At 43.7% G+C, this 17717-nt stretch overlaps 1 long non-coding RNA gene across 1 annotated transcript; it reads right to left on the minus strand.

The window, feature by feature from the left end:
- Positions 1–1101: 1101 nt before the first annotated feature.
- Positions 1102–8492, minus strand: LOC120102824 (uncharacterized). Its single transcript, XR_005504631.2, has 3 exons — positions 8287–8492; positions 6178–6255; positions 1102–1696 (listed from the first exon to the last, which is right to left on the minus strand). It is a non-coding gene; the product is annotated as an uncharacterized LOC120102824 (long non-coding RNA).
- Positions 8493–17717: the final 9225 nt, after the last annotated feature.

Consider the following 17717-nt stretch of genomic DNA (forward strand, 5'->3'; position numbering starts at 1 on the left):
TAAGTCCCCTCTCCTCTTTCTGACATTCCTGAGAGATTACCAGCCAGCAATAGCCCAGGGCTCCCCCTAGAGAATTGTTTTAGATTGTAATTACCAGTTAGGTGGTGTTTTTAAACCTTAGTAATGAGAAGCTGTGAGTCAAGTGTTACATTGAGCTTGGGGTGGAAACTGGGATACAGGGCATGGGGAAAGAAGCCAGAAGGAACCAGAGACAGCACACGGGAAATACCTGATCCCAGGTAGTTGAAACCTCAATCCTTCCCACAGTACGTATGACAATTATTTTCAAACACTGCCCAGACAAAGTCCCTTTGGAAAGTAAACTTCTTCATCTCTGTCCATGGAATAGTTTAAACCGAGGACCTTGTCTGTGTTAATGATTACAGAGTGTTTTTGGGTTACCCCAACTGGTTTGTTCTCTCTCCATTGAAATCTGTTTCTTACCTGGTTCAGAGAGCTACAAACTGTCAAGGGAAGAATTGGACTGCTAATACACGGTAATATAAACTGGTAAGAGAGAAAAGACCAGACTCGGCCAGGAGAACTAACTTAAATGCACATTTGTTTCGGATGCACTGTTGTTCTGTTAAGGCTGTATATATTTGTTTATTTAAGATGACTGAAAGTGCAAAGAGAAAACATGCAATTCATCTTAATGTACAAAACGTTATATGCACTCAAATGTTATAATTTCTAATATTTTTAAAGTTTATATTCGAGTTGTACAAAGTTAAGCATTAATCAGATATTTCATTCTTTCCTAATGTTATCGTTTTCTTAAATATTATTACAAAATTTAAGTGTGTCTAATGGAGAGTTTTTTTTCTTGGAAACTGTCTACCTCACTATAATACAAATTTTGACAACACTAAAGTTACCAGAGGTCGATTGATATTCAAAACATTTTTTTTACAGTATACCTTCTTGGATGATACGAAATCTGGTTAATTCTGTCTTATTAAACTCATTTTCCCTTAATAACTCAGCCTGGTGTATGTGGATCTATAGAAATCATTTTCTGAGGAAATTTGTTCCAATTGGAAGACATTAATTGTCCTAAAGGCTACTGTTATGAGCGTCATTTTACTTTAAAACTGTTAATAGCTGCTTACATAATTTTTTAATTCATTAAATTAAAGCCAAAGCCCGATCAGCTGTTTAACACTGTTTATAAACCTGTGCCCTATCGCACAGTCTCAAGGATCCAAGTAGGAATTTGAGTCTCCTGTAGTTTCTTCCTGAACCCAGAACTCCCATAGACCAAGTATGTGCTCTATAACTGGTTGCACCTCCAGGTCCTGCTCACTTCTTTAATTACTGATTAACACTCACATCTATGATGGACCACGGGCAATATATACAATGTGGTTTTGTTTTGTGTTTCCTGCCCATTGGCAGACTCTTGTGTAAGTTCACATCTGAAAGTTCCTATGTCAGGCACAGAAAACCTCTTACCTCAAGCCACTCAGGTAGGCATCATTGCAGTCTCTCATTGAAGGGTAACTGAGGGGCAGAGGACCTACATGGCTTGCTAGCAGCTGTCCATTCAAGCAGTGGTTGTTCAGGTTTGAATTCAGTCTTCCAGATGACATAAGGATCGACTTGTCTTTTGGTCCCCATATCCCTGCACAATGCGTAGTTAGCCACAGTGTAGAAGGATTGCCAGCTGTCGGTTGGAGCAGAACCTGTACAAGGGCTGGCAGCAATGTTTTTAGTCTCCATAGCATGTTACAGCTGAGGTGCGCATGGTGACAGCTCAGAAAATGACATAAAATTACACAGGGGGTTACTCAACTCAGAGTTCCTAGCTTTGGGTTGTCCAGAAAAAGTGATGGCTCAAGTCATTGTTGGGCTTTGGAATTTTCTAGACTTTACCACTGCCCTCAATGCGATTTTTGTGAGTTCTGATTATTAAAATATAATGATCGATTTACAAATAGGAAATGTTTCAGAAGATTGGATATATAGCTGTTTAAACTTCTCCCCATGAAATCAATGTCTCTTGAACTCCTAATCATTTTGCAAACACTTTATTTGCCCAAACTGAAAAAAATTTTTTTTATTAACTTGAGTATTTCTTATATACATTTCAAGTGTTATTCCCTTTCCCGGTTTCCGGGCAAACATCCCCCTCCCCCCTCCCTTTCCTTATGGGTGTTCCCCTCCCAATCCTGCCCCCATTGCCGCCCTCCCCCCATAGTCTAGTTCACTGGGGGTTCAGTCTTAGCAGGACCCAGGGCTTCCCCTTCCACTGGTGCTCTTACTAGGATATTCATTGCTACCTATGGGGTCAGAGTCCAGGGTCAGTCCATGTATAGTCTTTAGGTAGTGGCTTAGTCCCTGGAAGCTCTGGTTGCTTGACACTGTTGTACTTTTGGGGTCTCGAGCCCCTTCAAGCTCTTCCACAAACTGAAAATTTTGAAGGCATAGTTAATCTTCTATATTTTGCAAAGGATCATCTGGGAAAACATCATGGGCTCCTTCCACTTCTTCCCTGCAGGCCTTTCCCCAGAGCCAAGACGTTTTTGCATTTTTACCACTCTTCCTATCACAATATCCAATACCCTGACTTCCCAATTCCAGCCCCAAGCCTCCTTATACAATGGCCCCCCTACACTTTTCCTTTTGGTACTGTCGAGCTTCCATTATTGGAAAGTCTATCAGAAAGTTTATACCTTAACTTAGGGAAACAAAATCTAACTGAATTATCTAAAAGACCGAAATCTATCTTAGCCCTTTTAAAAAAAGATTCATTTATTTTATTTATATGAGTACACTGCCCTTGTCCTCAGGCACACCAGAAGAGGGCATCAGATCCAAATAAAGATGGTTGTGAGCCACCATGTGGTTGCTGGGATTTGAACTCAGGACCTCTGGAAGAGCAGTCAGTGCTCTTAACCACTGAGCCATCTCTCCAGCCTATCTTAGCCCTTAAGATTAGAGATATTTGCATTTTCAGAAATATCTTGCTTTATTTGATTTTCTCTGAATGGTAATAGTAGTAGTAGTAGTAGTAGTAGTAGTAGTAGTAGTAGTAGTAGTAGTAGTATAGTAGTATAGTAGTAGTAATAGTTGTTATTCTAGACAACACACCATAAGATTCAATGTACAAACCAGTTAGTCACTGATGATACATGGATGGATAGAGACACTGTCACAGGAGAATTTAATGTAATGAAAAATGAATTATGAACATTCTTTGTCCTTCTCTTTGGGAAAAGTCTCACTGTGTAGCCCAGGCTGGTCCTGACTTTATGATCATCCTTCCCCTGCCTCATAAGGGCTGTGATAACAGGTATAGGCTCAGTGGTTTCCTGACCAAAATAAGTAACATTGGTTTTGGTATATAAAAGCAAAATGTTCAATAGTGGCTCTTTCTAACTTCTTAAGCTTAATTTCACAGGGCCCACTGAGATACGTGTTTTGTCTTTGTTTTATTCACTGCTATATTCCTAGCATTCAGTACTAGATCTGACGTCTAAGAGACATTAAATAAATGAATTCTGCTGAGTTTAAAAATATATTTGTAGCAGTCACATTCAAGGGAATGTGTGATTAATGTCTCTTCGACACAAGTTGAGTTAGTCAGTGTTCCTTAACTGGTAATTCTAGAGGCTGTAGAGATGGCCTAGTGGTTAAGAGGATGTACTGCTACTCTTCCAGAGGATCTGAGTTCAGATCCCCACATCCATATTTCATAGCTCACAATCTCCTCTGACTCCAGTTCCAGGTGATCCAATACCCTCTTGTGGCCTGCAGTAACATCTTTATATACATGCTGATATTCACACACACACACACACACACACACACACACACACGCACACAAACACATTCATAGACACACAGACATACACAAACAGACCCACACAGACACACACATATGTGTGATGATTTTGAAAAATGTTAAAAAAATGAATTCTAGGTTTAATAAATGGTCTTTAAATCTTGCAGACTGTTTTTAAAATCATATAACCCATATTTATTTTAAAATCCTCAACTTTTCTAACAGGCAATAAAACAAAATAGACCCTTGTTATGTAATACTTTTTATGTAAAACCAGTGAAGTCAGTTTCTAAAGATGGTAAATTTCAAGCTACAGTAAGTATTCCAATTTTGTTTGTGTCTTTTGTCTCTGCACTAGAAACCCAATTACTCAATTACTCATTCAGAGTCACGAGAGAGAACTTGTTAGATACTTCAGCAACCCCATTTCCTACAGTTTAAAGCTATTTCAACTACCAAATACACATATAATATTTTATAAATACCAAATATACACAGACTTTCCAACTAATTAAAAAACCAGTTTTAAGTTATTGATATTGAGGTCTCATTTATCTAACATTTTGTACTATAATTGGAAATTTCTTTGAGTTAAGAACACTGGCCAGCTAGTCAGGATGGCCCGTGCTTACAATTCTATCACTCTGGAGGCTGCGAAGGAAGAAGAAAGGCGTAGTGGATTAGAGCACTTCTATGGAAATAAGCAGAAGGATCCAGATACAATTCCAAGCATCTACCGTGTAACATGCAGCCAACAACCTGTGGGGACTGGGAGATCACCGCTGCTACAGGAGGATTGCTGGGATTTGCTGTCCTGCCAGCTTAGCTGGAGAAACATGAAGTTCCTGGTTCAGTGACAGACACTGTCTCAAGGAAGTAAGGCTGAGAGTGACAGAGCAGGACACTCAAACATCCTCTTTCGGCCTCTGTATAGTCTACACATGGATTTACTCACATGCACCACATGCATATGTGCACATATACACACACATACCAGATGCATATATACACATACATACATACAGGACATGCATATGTACACACACAAACACATATACTATATGCATATATGCACACACATATACCATATACGCATATATGCACACACACATATACCATATATGCATACATGCACATGCACACACATGTACCACATGTACACATACACACATATACCACACACACATATACACACACGTACACATGTGTACCACATGCATATGTACACATGTATACACACAGGAACACACTTAGAGTTCAAAGTCAGCATGGCTATATAGATCAAGGCCCTGCAAACAAGCAAACAAGGGAAGAAACAAACAAGCAAACACAGAGTCTGTCCAATTAGTCCACTGCTAAAGAATTAAAACACAAGGAAATTGGGCTGGGGATTTAGCTCAGTGGTAGAGCGCTTACCTAGGAAGCGCAAGACCCTGGGTTCGGTCCCCAGCTCCGAAAAAAAGAACCAAAAAAAAAAAAAAAAAAAAAAAAAACACAAGGAAATCTAACCAATGGACAGTAGTTGCAAATCTGCTTGTGGATTTGATCAATAAAAGAAGTAAATTTCCCCTCCAATTAAAAAAAAAATCAAGTCTGCCCTAAAAGTCAGTGTAAGAACAAGAGCCCTCAAGCTCCTGCTTTTTGGGGGTTCCTCTCCGAGGTCCCAGTAGACTGTTTAACCTTTTCAACTGATTTGAGTACTTGAGTCCCACATTCTCTATGAAGAGGATAGCTAGTTTCCCTCACTGGTTAATATGGTTTTACATTTTCCAGACTCTTTTAGAGCTCTTTCAGGTGTTTTTACTCTATTGAATTAGAAAACCCTTACATAATTCTTCAATACCTCTTTTAACTTTATCACAAAGGTTTCCTAATCAGAATTTCGTGTCCTCCAACTCCTTTATTTTTCCCCTGGGGATGAGCTACGGATTGATGTCTAATGGAAACTGCCCATTTCCTGCCCACTCCCTGCCTGGTTGTAGGGTCTCCATTCCCAGCTGTGGTCATGAAGACATGGTCCTGTGCTTGAGGAGTTTAGGAGCTATTTTGTGAGTTACCACTGTGTGGCAGGCACTGTTCAAGGCTCTGGGAAACGTTCCTGCATAGAAGACAAGATAAAGTTCCAATCTAAAGCTCAGCTCCCAACATTTCTTAGGTTCTTGGAAGCCAATCCCTCTACCTGAATCCTGACTGCTTCAGCTTGTTTTTTCTAACTCACAAATCCTCTTGAAGTTCAGTCTGGACCCTGCTTCATTCCTTCCTTTAAAACTTCAGTGGAGATGGTAAGTCAAGGTGGTTGGAGAAAATGACACTTGAGACTGCCATGTCTCCAATTCAGTCCTCTGAAATCCCTCAGGTATGGTTATCTCTCACCACAGTGGGGAATTCACCTGTCTGTGCTGCGATAGTCTCAAAAGTCCACGGGGTTCAGGGTCTATCACGGAATGCCTTCATCTCCAGGTTTGTGACTATAGCACAGGAGAAATAGAGAGAATTTCAGAGAGGATTTTCCCCCTGAGATCTGTCAGTATCTCCTCTTCACTAGTTTCTAATCACTGGGTGCTCAATCATGCCAAGCTGGGCAGAAGAGCTGACGCTGTGCTTTGGCTATATGAGAAAAAAGGTTGTTTTGTTGACTTTCGAATTTCTCTTCAGAGTGAGCAGACTTTATTCATATAAGAACTTTTGGCTTAGGCTTACACAAAACTGTGCATTTATTTCAAGTTTCCTCTTTTACTAGAAATGTTCTACTGAGGTTTTGTTGGTGATGACATCGCAGGTGCCTGGATCCCTGCCATCCAGTGAACAAATGATTTGTTTCCAACAAACAGGTTACAGTCTATTAAGAAGCAATGCTCTAATTTTGCAAGATTATTTGTACTAGTTGCAAAGAGACTTTGCACCTAGGCTCCCTAGTTGGCAATGAGAATGACTCAGCTGAGTGATCAGAGACCCCGTGGGGGTCTCCTGGGTGTTTGTCTCAAGGCTATGTCTACGACATGTTTGCTCCACATCTAAAATGTCTCCATTGTTTGTGATTTAACCTTTTGGTCTAAAGGGAAAATGGCTTACATGTATAGATGGTACCTATGGCTTATCAGCAATGGAGTCCATTCTCAGGCCAATCTTCGCATACACACGATGAAACACATCAAAGTGTTTCTTCCAAGAAGGAGGCATTCAAATAGGTACAGAAAGTCTCTATATAGAAATGATCTCTATAGGAAATCTCCTCGATAGAGAATCTAGGTCAGGCACTGTAGCCATGGCACTGGGAAATAAAAGTGAAGAATGGGAAATGGGGCGGGGTGAGGAGGGAGGAGTTAGGAGAGAAGTCAGCAGAGGAGACCCTTCTGATGATCTGACATGAAATGCTTTTTTAGAATTGGTGTGACTGAAAATATAATATGGGATCTTTCTCTGTTTCTCTTTGTGTCTGTGTCTATCTCTCTGTCTTTGTTTCTGTCTCTGTCTCTCTGTCTCTCTTTCTCTCATCCTCTCTCCCTCCCCCCTTCTTCCCCCCCCACAGATTTTAAAATGCATAATGACCATATAGACAGGACTCAGCAATTATTGATTGTAATGATGATCATTATTTTTTGATAGATTTTGGAAAATGACATTCATTAATTTTTACAATTTTAACTGTGTGTGCGCGCGCGTGTGTGTGTGTGTGTGTGTGTGTGTGTGTGTGTGTGTGTGCTTGTTCCAGCTGTGTCTGGAGGTTCCGAAGGAGTTAGTTCTCTGTTTCCACCATGGGAACCAAACTCAAACAGTAACACTTGGAGGTGAGCATTTTTACCTGCTGAGTCGTTTTTTTCTAGTTATCAAAAAATGATTTATTTTTATTTATGTGTGACCGTGACTGTGTATTTTTACATCCATGTAAGTATCTGTGGAGCCAAGATAACATCATTGGATCCCTCAGAGATGGAGTTACAGGCAGTTAGGAGTCGCCTGATGTAGGTTTGGGGAACCACATCCTGGTCCTCTGCAGGAGCAGTATGAACTCTTAACAGCTGAGCCATTCCTCCAGAAGTAACATTCCCTTCTGACTGATGATATAATAGTGTTAAAAATGCTCATTTTCATGCATCATCCTTTCATTAAATAATTCCGCATATCTTTTGTTGGTGTGCCAGTTGGCAGTTTTGGGAGCTTAGCACTGTGAATGAAGGCAACCTTTAATAGCACTGTCTCCTAAAAAATGAGCTGCTGAAATAGCTGCACAAAGAGAGAGATTAACAATGTTATTAACTCCGAAGAGCACGTTGACAAGGAGGAGGCACTTTTCCCTTATACAAGAATGACACTTCCCTGGTTTTTAACTCATTATTTAATTTCCCATTGTTGGGACAAGTGGTCAAGATGAGTAAGGATGTGTGATCACCAAACTATTTTCCTATGCACATTTAATGGTGCCCTTTGAGAAATAGTTGGTGATGTGCATTGTATTAGCATCACAGAACACACTCTAGACTCACGTTTCAATAACTCACCTTAAAGGTTTGGACAGGACCATAGCAATCAGTCACACTACACTACATTTGGGAAAGTGAGCTCTGTAAATAGATTTTTCTTACAGGCCAAAGCAGAAGATTTGTTTTGAGACCAAACTAGAAAAGCAAAAAGGAAATATGGCTCACAGCTTCAAGTTCATCTGCTTCAAACTGAAACCCTGCGGACGACAGCAGCTTAAACAGAATCCTCCATTCCTCCCATAAAAATCAAGAGCACGGCCTAGAGCTCACCTTTTCACTGTTGCTATGGTGATTTCTTAGTCAACAAAGTATCTTTTACATCATTTAAATGACAAGGTTCCGCAGTCAAGTTTGCTGCATAGTCCAAAGTAGGAGCTGGAGTTCTGGGCATCTCATAAGCAATGGAGTAGGCAAGAAAGACAAAGATGAACGTCAAGAAGAGTACAGGTCAGCAGCCCAGCCGGATTAGCTGCCTCTAAGGGGCAGGTCAGGAAAGCTCATCAGACACACTCCCATCTCATTGGCTGTCTTTAGTCTTGGGCTACAGAGTAAAGTGGGCAGTGCTGTGTGTTCACTGGCCATAGGGAAATACATGGAGGCTCTGTGATCACGAAGAAAAAGAGCAAAAGGAGGTGCATGTGCAGACTGCATTGAGGGGTGAGGGTTGGGGGAGGGCAGATTGTTAAGGCACTAGGCACTTAGGAAGAGGGAGGAAAATGACTGAATCTCAAGACAAGCAGGAAACCCACAATAATATTACCAGCAGCCCTATCTACCTCCCTATCTATCTCCCTATCTCCTATCCATTTATCTATCTATCTATCTATCTATCTATCTATCTATCTATCTATCTATCTATTGACTGAGAGCCAATGAGACTACCATGTATAGCTAGACTCCAGGATTTTGAACCCAGGGCCTCATCTATTTGCAAGTGTTCTGTGAACAATGCCCCTCTCCTTTTATTTTAAGTCAGGGTCTCACTGAGATGTCCAGACCAGTTATGACTTATTCTAATAGCCCAGCATGCCTTGTCCTTCCAATCCCCCTGCCTCAGTCACCCATGTGGCTGGGTTGATAGGCCTGGACCACTCCCCAGCTCCATAGTTTTTCAGAAGACAGTTGACATAAATTTTTCTTGCTTGTATGGGACAAGTCCTTGGGAACATAGAAAGAACAGCCAGAAACATAGAGGGGGGTTTTATTTTCCGTAAAACAAATCTGACAAATATATACTCTTCTCATTTATGAAGATGAATTATCCTAAATGATGATTATTACTGTGCAATGCATCTCTAAGATACTGTTTTTTTGTTGAATGCCTGGGGAATCATGGCCAGAGAAGAGGATACGGTCCCTGTCACCTGTGGGAAGCTGAGGCCCCCTTGCTCACGTGTGTGTTTTCAAAGAGCACTGTGGGTGAAAGGGTTAAGGACCTGGGGCTTCCCTGGGGCTAGCAGATGAAAACCAGTAGGCTGGGATATTATTTTTATTGTGTTGACACAGATGCATTTTCTTAAAGATTTATAAGAAACTTTTAATTTTTAAAAATACTCTGTTCCTTGCTTCCCCAAATTCCATTTTACTTATGTATGTGTCATCTACACTGCAGCCTCACAGGGGGAGAACAATCACAGAAGAATTCTCTTTACTCTGCGCTTTTACATACACAAGGAGCATGCTTACTGAGTCCATAAATTGCTGCTTACCAGCAAGTGTTCCCCAAAGGAGCTGATCCTCAGAGAAAAACATGGAGGGGTGAGGGTTGGGGGAGGGCAGATTGTTAAGGAACTAGGCACTTAGGAAGAGGGAGGAAAATGACTGAATTTCAAGACAAGCAGGAAACCCACAATAATATTTCTAGCAGCCCTATCTACCTCCCTATCTCCCTCCCTATCTCCCTATCTCCCATCTATCTATCTATCTATCTATCTATCTATCTATCTATCTATCCATCCATTTATTATCTAAGTATCTATCTATTAATTTATCCATTTATTATTTGTCTGTGTGTCTGTGTGTCTGTGTGTTTGTCTATCTATCTATCTATCCATCCATTTATTATCTAAGTATCTATCTATTAATTTATCCATTTATTATTTGTCTGTGTGTCTGTGTGTCTGTCTGTCTATCTATCTATCTATCTATCTATCTATCTATCTATCTATCTATCTATCTATCTATCTTACCTGTCAGTAGTAGGCTTGAAAGAGGTCAACCTCAGATGTCATTCCTTAAACAGATTAGTCTTTCTTTCCCCCATTTTAGGCAGGGTCTGTTAATAGAACTCCCCTATTCAGTAGTCCAGCTGGCCAGAAGGACTGGAGTTACCAGCAAACACCACCACATGCCTTTTTTTTTCTTAAAGGTGAGTTCTGTGGATAAAACGCAGGCTTGAGCACCAGGCATCTCCCTTACCCTACCCACCCATTTATTAATTTACCACATTAAGTGCCCTTCATGCACTCCCCTCCCATCTTCCTCTGTTTACCTGTGCTATATATCCCTGGTTAGAGAAGTTACTTGAGTTAGAGAAGTCCTGTGGCTATAGCACGAGAAAGGTCAAACTGGCCCTACAGTAGGTCACTCGATCCCTACCCCCACAGCCCACTAACCACGGTATAATATAGTCTCAAAAGCATCCCCAGAATCTGCCCCATCGCTGACCACCGGTAAAGCCTGGGAATTGCTGAAGGAGAAAAAAAAATGCGTGCAATCTAAAAGCGCTCCTCCGGTATCTCTTTTGACAGCCGAAATTAATCGTGCACTTTCGGAGCGCTTTTTGGCAACTCTTTCTAATGTCCCGAACTGTCGAACTGTCGCCTCCTTCCACCGCGGTTTGGCAGGGCTCCGGGCCTGGGGCTGACAGCCGGCGGGTGGGAAGGGATCACAGCGGCCACCGCGTTGGCTGCGTCCGGCGGGAGAGGGCGCGGCCGCTCCCCACACGTAGTGGCAGCGAACGAGGATGGATACACTCCAGCTAGGAAACGCACAAAGCCGATTAAAGTAAATGTGATAATTGGCTTGAAGAGCGGCTGATCTCTTGTCCTTGCCTTTGTCTTCCAAAGCCAGGAGAGCTGCTTGCTTACCCCGTTGCTCCTCGCCAGGGAGGAGACTTGAGCCTGTCCCTTCGTGCGCTCTCCGAGTTGGCCAGAAGAGGGAGCAGGTTTGGTTGGGAGAGGCAGCTCTCACCAGAGGCTGAGAATGGCACCCAGCTCCCAATCCGCTGACTCTGAGGACTAACAACTGTGAAACTGAAAAAACAAGCAGAGAGAACAGAAAAATACTGAATTTTGGTTTTTGGTAGCAAGAAGTTTTAACTAGATGTACATTAATTATTTCAAAGTCCCTAGTCTCTGGTACTGTTGTAAAAATACGGTCCCTAACAGCATCCAGCTCACCCAGCCAGGAACTTTCACCTCCCCCTATGTCTTCTCAGCTCCTGCCATGGTTTGTATAAGCTCCTAAAACAGTCAACGTGTAATGGTTTGGTCCCTGAAATGGGGAGATCGGGGAGTTAGTACAGACCTTTAAAGGCTGGAGCCCAGTGGGAGGTCTGTTGGGTTTTTTTTTTTTGGGGGGGGGGGGATTATGTCCTCAAAAGAGATTGTTGGATTCCAGCCTCTTTCTATCAGTTCCTGGCTTGAGCAGAAAAAACTTTCTGAGCCACACAGGGTGATTTAGGATGTGTCACTCCCTTCAGAGGCACAGATTACAGAGATCTCTTGATGATACCGTGAACCTCTGAAACCGTGAGCCTTCTTTCTTAAAAGAAAAGTCACCTGTATTAATGCAGCTGTTAGAATCTGAAACATACAGAGGCGTGAATTCTGACCGCGAGATGCTTAGAAATTTCAGTGTGAGGGGCGTCCCAAGGAAGGCAGGAGCACCTCCTCTTCCCTGGTTTCGCTTCTAAATAGTGTGGGAGGAAAGTAGACAGAGGAGGAGCTGACATTCCGCTTTGGGGAGGAGTGTTTGGTCCTTCGGGTCTTCAAAGTCTTGGGAAGAATTCCTGAAGAAGATGTATTTCAGTGTAGGATTTGATTGTGAAGAGAGAAGTGGAAGTGTAGTTGCTCCCTACAGGCAAGGACAGCATGGAAGAAGAGACACATTAAAAACATCAACACCAAGCGTCGCCAACGCCAGGGATCAGATGTGTGGGGTGTGTGTGTGTGTGTGTGTGTGTGTGTTTCGTGTGTTGCGTGTGTTACATGTGTTGTGTGTTGTGTGTGTGTTGTGTGTGGTGTGTGAGTGTATGTATGTGTGGGTGTGGGTGGTGTGGTGTGTGTGCATGAGTGTGTGTATATGTGTATGTGTGTGTGGTGTGTATATATGTTGTGGTGTTGTGGGTGTGTGTGCGTGAGTGTGTGTGTGCTGTGGTGTGTGTGTATGTATGTGTGGGTGTGGGTGGTGTGGTGTGTGTGCATGAGTGTGTGTGTGCATGTGTGTGTATGTGTATATGTGTGTGGTGTGTATATATGTTGTGTGTGTGTTGTGTGTATGTGTGTGCATGAGTGTGTGTGTGGTGTGTGTGGTGTGTGCATGTGTGTGTATATACGTGTGGGTGTGAGTGGTGTGGTGTGTGTGCATGAGTGTGTGTGTGCATGAGGATGTGTATGTGTGGTGTGTATATATGTTGTATATGTGTGTTGTGTGTGTGCATGAGTGTGTGTGTATGCTGTGGTGTGTGTGTGTGGTGTGTATGTATGTATGTGTGGGTGTGGGTGGTATGGTGTGTGTGCATGAGTGTGTGTGCATGTGTGTGTGGTGGGTAAATATGTTGTGTGTGTGTGTGTGTGTGTGTGTGTGTGTGTGTGTGTGTGTGTGTGTTGGGAGAGACCACTGGAAATGGGGATCATTTCAGGAGTGAGGTAAAAACTAGTGCAATAGAAGCTCCTTGGATTCTACAAGGGTGACCACAGTGAGGTCTCCTAATAATGGGGGAGCCTGAACTGGCCGTCTTCTGTAACCAGGCAAGGCTTGGGACACCAACCCAGCCACAAAACCTTTGCCCTACAATGTGTTCCGCCTGCAAAATGTGCTGGAGTAAAGGTGGCACAGGAATTGAGGAATGCCAGTGACAGACAGGTCTAGCTTGAGATCCACAACACGAGAGGGCTCCCAGGCCTGACACTGCTGGATGCCAGGAGGCAGAGGCTAGATAAGCCAGAGACCTAGGATAGAACCAAACACAACTGGCAAAAAGGAAAAAAGTCGATGAAATAACTCCTAATGATATTCTGCTATACTCCTAGACAGGAGCCTAGCTCAGTGGTCATCAGAGAGGTTTATCCAGCAACTGATGGGAGCAGAAGCAAAGCTCCATAGCCACACATTAGTCAGAGCTCAGGAATGTTGAGGGAGAGGGAGGGGGAGGAGGAGAGGAGGGGGGAGGGGAGAGGGGGAAGGGGAGGGGGAGAGGAAGGATTGTAAGAGCCAGAGGGGTTAGGGACACCACAAGAAAATGGACCCATGGAGTCACCCTAAGCAGGGCTCATAGGGGCTCACAGAGACTGAACCAATAATCAAGGAGCCTGTATGGGTCTGCCCTCTGCCCTCTGCCCTATATAATATGGCTGTGTAGCTTGGTGCTCTTGTGGGACTCCTAACAGTGGGAGCAAGGCTGTCTCTGACTCTTGCCCACTTTTGGAACCCTTTTCCTCCTACTGGGCTGCCTTTTCCAACTTTGATATGTGAGGATGTGCCTAATTATATGGTAACCTGTTATGCCCTATTTGGTCGACAGGCATAGGATGCCTGCCTGTTTTGCAGGGAAGTGGAGGAGGAATGGGAGAGGGGAGGTAGTAGGAAGGGACTTTGAGGAGAGGAGAGAGGAGAAATTTCAGTGGGGATGTAATAAATAAATAAATAAATAAATAAATAAATAAATAAATAAATAAATAAATAAATAAATAAATTTAAAAAATCTCCAATACCTTTGATCCAGCAGATGAGATAAAGAATTTGGACTAGGGAGTCTTGTGGGTAAACTCCGGAGGGATAATCCAAACCTAAGGGTAAAGCAGTGACGACTTCCTGCGGAGTATTGCGGCCAGAATGAACACCACACAATGGAAATGCACGAGTGCTGGGTCCTCACCTAGGAGAATTCAAGAGACAAGTTCATGTGTGAGGAGGACAGATGCACTGATGGGCCAGCGAAGGCCCCGGTTCGTCTCTCTGCCCTGGTAAAACTATTGATTGCTCCCTGTTTACTGCCCAAGGATACTCATTCTATTAGCGAACCCACCCTAGCCTTAGTTCACAGGTGACTCGTGGTGGAGGACAAATGCATAGAGAAGGAAATGGATAGATTTAAGAAGGGAGGCTGTTAAACAATTAAAGACAAGGGGACAGTGCAAAGGGTCCTACGTGAAACTGACTTGTTACAAGGGAGGGCGTGCACGGTCCATGAGAGAGACTATGTGACGATGTAAGACGCCAGGGATGTTTGCCATTGTCTTCATAGGGACACACAATAAGAAGCTAGCGCTTGTGAGCGGACGGTGTTTCACACAGGCGTAGGAAGCAGAACGGATACAGATGAAAAAGAGGGGCGATGTCTGAAGCCTGGGCTTGGGGACAGAGTTTCCAGGAAAACATTGTCCAGAAGGAAGTATTGAGGGTTTATGAGTTCTGCTCCTTGTGGTTCAGCTAAAGGGGACAGGCGGGACAGAGGAGAGGGCGGTAGAGAGTGGAGGAAGGACAGAGCAGATGAGGCACAGTGGAAGAGTGGGAATATTTAACTTGTGGTCTCAAGTGGGGAAGGCAGATGCCCAGGCGCTTGTGGTCTGGAGGGTGACGACAACCACAGGCATTTAAAAAGAAGTGTGTGTGTGTGTGTGTGTGTGTGTGTGTGTGTGTGTGTGTGTGCACGCACGTGTACATATTATGCAAATGCCCCTCGAGGACAGAGACATTGTATTCACCCCGAGCCATAGTTACAGGCATCTAAAGTCTGCCAGCACATAGGTGGTGGAAACTGAACTCATGTCCTCTGCAAGAACAGTGTGTGCTGCTTTAATCTGCACAGCGATAGCTCCGATGCCACAGCTATTTAAAAATCGGAGTGATAAGTAGTAAGGGGGTCCAGTCAAGAAGGTATTTTGCTTCAAGGTGGGGAGACTGATCCCTCTGGCAAAGCGAAAGCTGGTTTGAAAGCCAGACAGAGGCACACATGAGCAGTTCCAGCACCAGGAGGCTAAAGGAGGAAGATCATGGCCACCCAGAATATTTCCATCCTCCTGGGCCACACAATAGAACTCCGTCACATAATATAAAATAAAATACAAGACAAGTTAGTGTCAAAGAATTGAAGGGGGAAGTCATGAAGAAAGTAGAGATGTTCGCAGTCGTAGAAGAGATGAAAGGGAGAAAGCGGGGAGCTGCTCCAGACAGAAGGAAGAGTATGAGTGCACACAGGGAGGGACAGCCAGAGCCAGAGCTTCTCCAGGATTGCAACGGCAGCCGAGGGCATGTTCGTTGCAGACCAGCAAACAAAGCTGCAGTGCATGGGTTTTCTTCCATGAATGACAGACAGTTATTCAGAAGGGTGAGTGTGGGCACTGCTGGGAAAGGATGATGATGGGAAACTGAACAGTAGGAAGAAGACACAAGAGCTGAGAGAGGGAGAGAGACAGAGAGAGACAGAGAGAGACAGAGAGAGAGACAGAGAGAGCAATAAGAAGAGGAAGAGGACAAGAGGAAGAGGAGGAGGACTAGGAGAAGGAGGAGAAGGAGAAGGAGGAGAAGGAGAAGGAGAAGGGGGAGGAGGAGGGGAAAGGAGAGGAGGAAGGAAAAGGAGGGAGGAGGAGGGAGAGTTTGGATCCCTCACATGGCAAAATGCAGACTAGAGAGTGGCCAGAGTGCAGGGACACTTAAGAGATCCATTAAATGGCAATTTGGATGCAGAAGGTGAGGGAGAGAGAGTACTCAATTATTTTGACTATGAGGAACTCTTTGGGAGGGCAGTGAAAGGAGACAGCCAGAACAGAACTTCAGGGATGTAAGAAATGAGTCTGATGAAAGAAAGCAGAGACAAGTTGGGAGCGCTTAAGCCTGGAGGGAGGGTTGAGATGGAGTGAGAATCTGATGGTGGGGAGGGGCCAGGGAGCAGGAAGGAGAAAGGTGGGGGCGGGCGTGCTGCCAAGGCTAAATGAGAGTGGTTTTGTCTTGTTTCCCAAGATGGATGGGGAGGCCTGGGTATATTTGGTTTTGATGGGGTTATAGAAACAGAAGGAAAAAAGCTGATGAAAAATGAGGGCGTTTCCGTGGTCACCAGAGAAAGCAAACACTCCCAGCAGATGTTTCGGTTCTGGTCTTAGGCTTACCACCAGCAGGTCCTGATTCCTGGAGATGGTGATGGGGAGCCAAAACCTAGGAAAAGCTGGGAGAAACAAGGGAAAGATGACAAGGTGGCAGAAAACAGTCAGACAGAGGAATGCAACAGATGGGTCCCCAGGTCAGAATCAGTAGAGAATGAGAGAGAGGAGAGGTTGTGGGTGGCTCAGGTGGCATCTCCATGGCAGACGAACACAGAGGAAGAATATGTTCCTGCAGAATGTCCGGGCCATGGCTTATTGAAATCGCTGCTCTCTAGGCTTTTTCTAGGTGAGCTTTGTTCTCTTTTGGAGACCTGGTCTCACACTGGAAAAGAGGAACCAGATGAAGGTGTTTCTCTATGTTTTCCTGTTCTGTTTCTCTTAATGTGAACAGACACTTGCTTGTTAACCGTGTTACCCTCTGGTTATTGTAGAATGCTGTGCATGTAGGCAGCCAGATGTGGACTTGTCTTTCTTTAACTGGCTGCCTTCTTATGGTTTTCTCGCCAGTATACTGCCTGTCTCCTATACACAGCAACGTATCTACGTACAACATTGCTTCTGAGCAGCTGCACTGCATACTTGATGTAACGAAGTAGCAATTTTTGTCTTTAAAGTAAATACCAATGTTTCTTCTGCAAGCCCGCCCCCGATGATCAGAAGCCAGATAAGGCCCTGGAACAAATTCTCCTTTACCATCTGCAATGTAAAATCCTCCTTGACTCTTGCCAAAGCCTCCCTTTGCATTAGTGGAAGCACCGCTCTTATCTTGATGTATGTGGGGCTGGTGCTTCTTCAGTTCTGACAAGGAAAGTGAGCAACAGAGAATAAAGAGGTCCTGAAAACCACTATTCCCAATACCACAAAGATTTCTTTTCTCCAGCCCAATCACCCGGGAGTCACAGCTGAGCAGTGGAGAGCATGGGAGATATCTGTCAAGATGACAAGCTGCAAAGCTCTTCTCTTTTAAGTCAGTCTTACTGCTGATTCATTGGCCAGCCTTGACCGCTCTTCCACATGTAGTGACATTTAGGAGAATGAGAATGAGACAGACTTTACTTTTTTTTGTCTTTCAGAGGCTTCTAAGTAAAAATGGGTAGAAAATTAGAAACAAAATCCCAAGAATCA

This window comes from Rattus norvegicus, chromosome 5 (assembly GCF_036323735.1).
Source record: "Rattus norvegicus strain BN/NHsdMcwi chromosome 5, GRCr8, whole genome shotgun sequence".
Classification (NCBI taxonomy): Eukaryota; Metazoa; Chordata; class Mammalia; order Rodentia; family Muridae; genus Rattus; species Rattus norvegicus.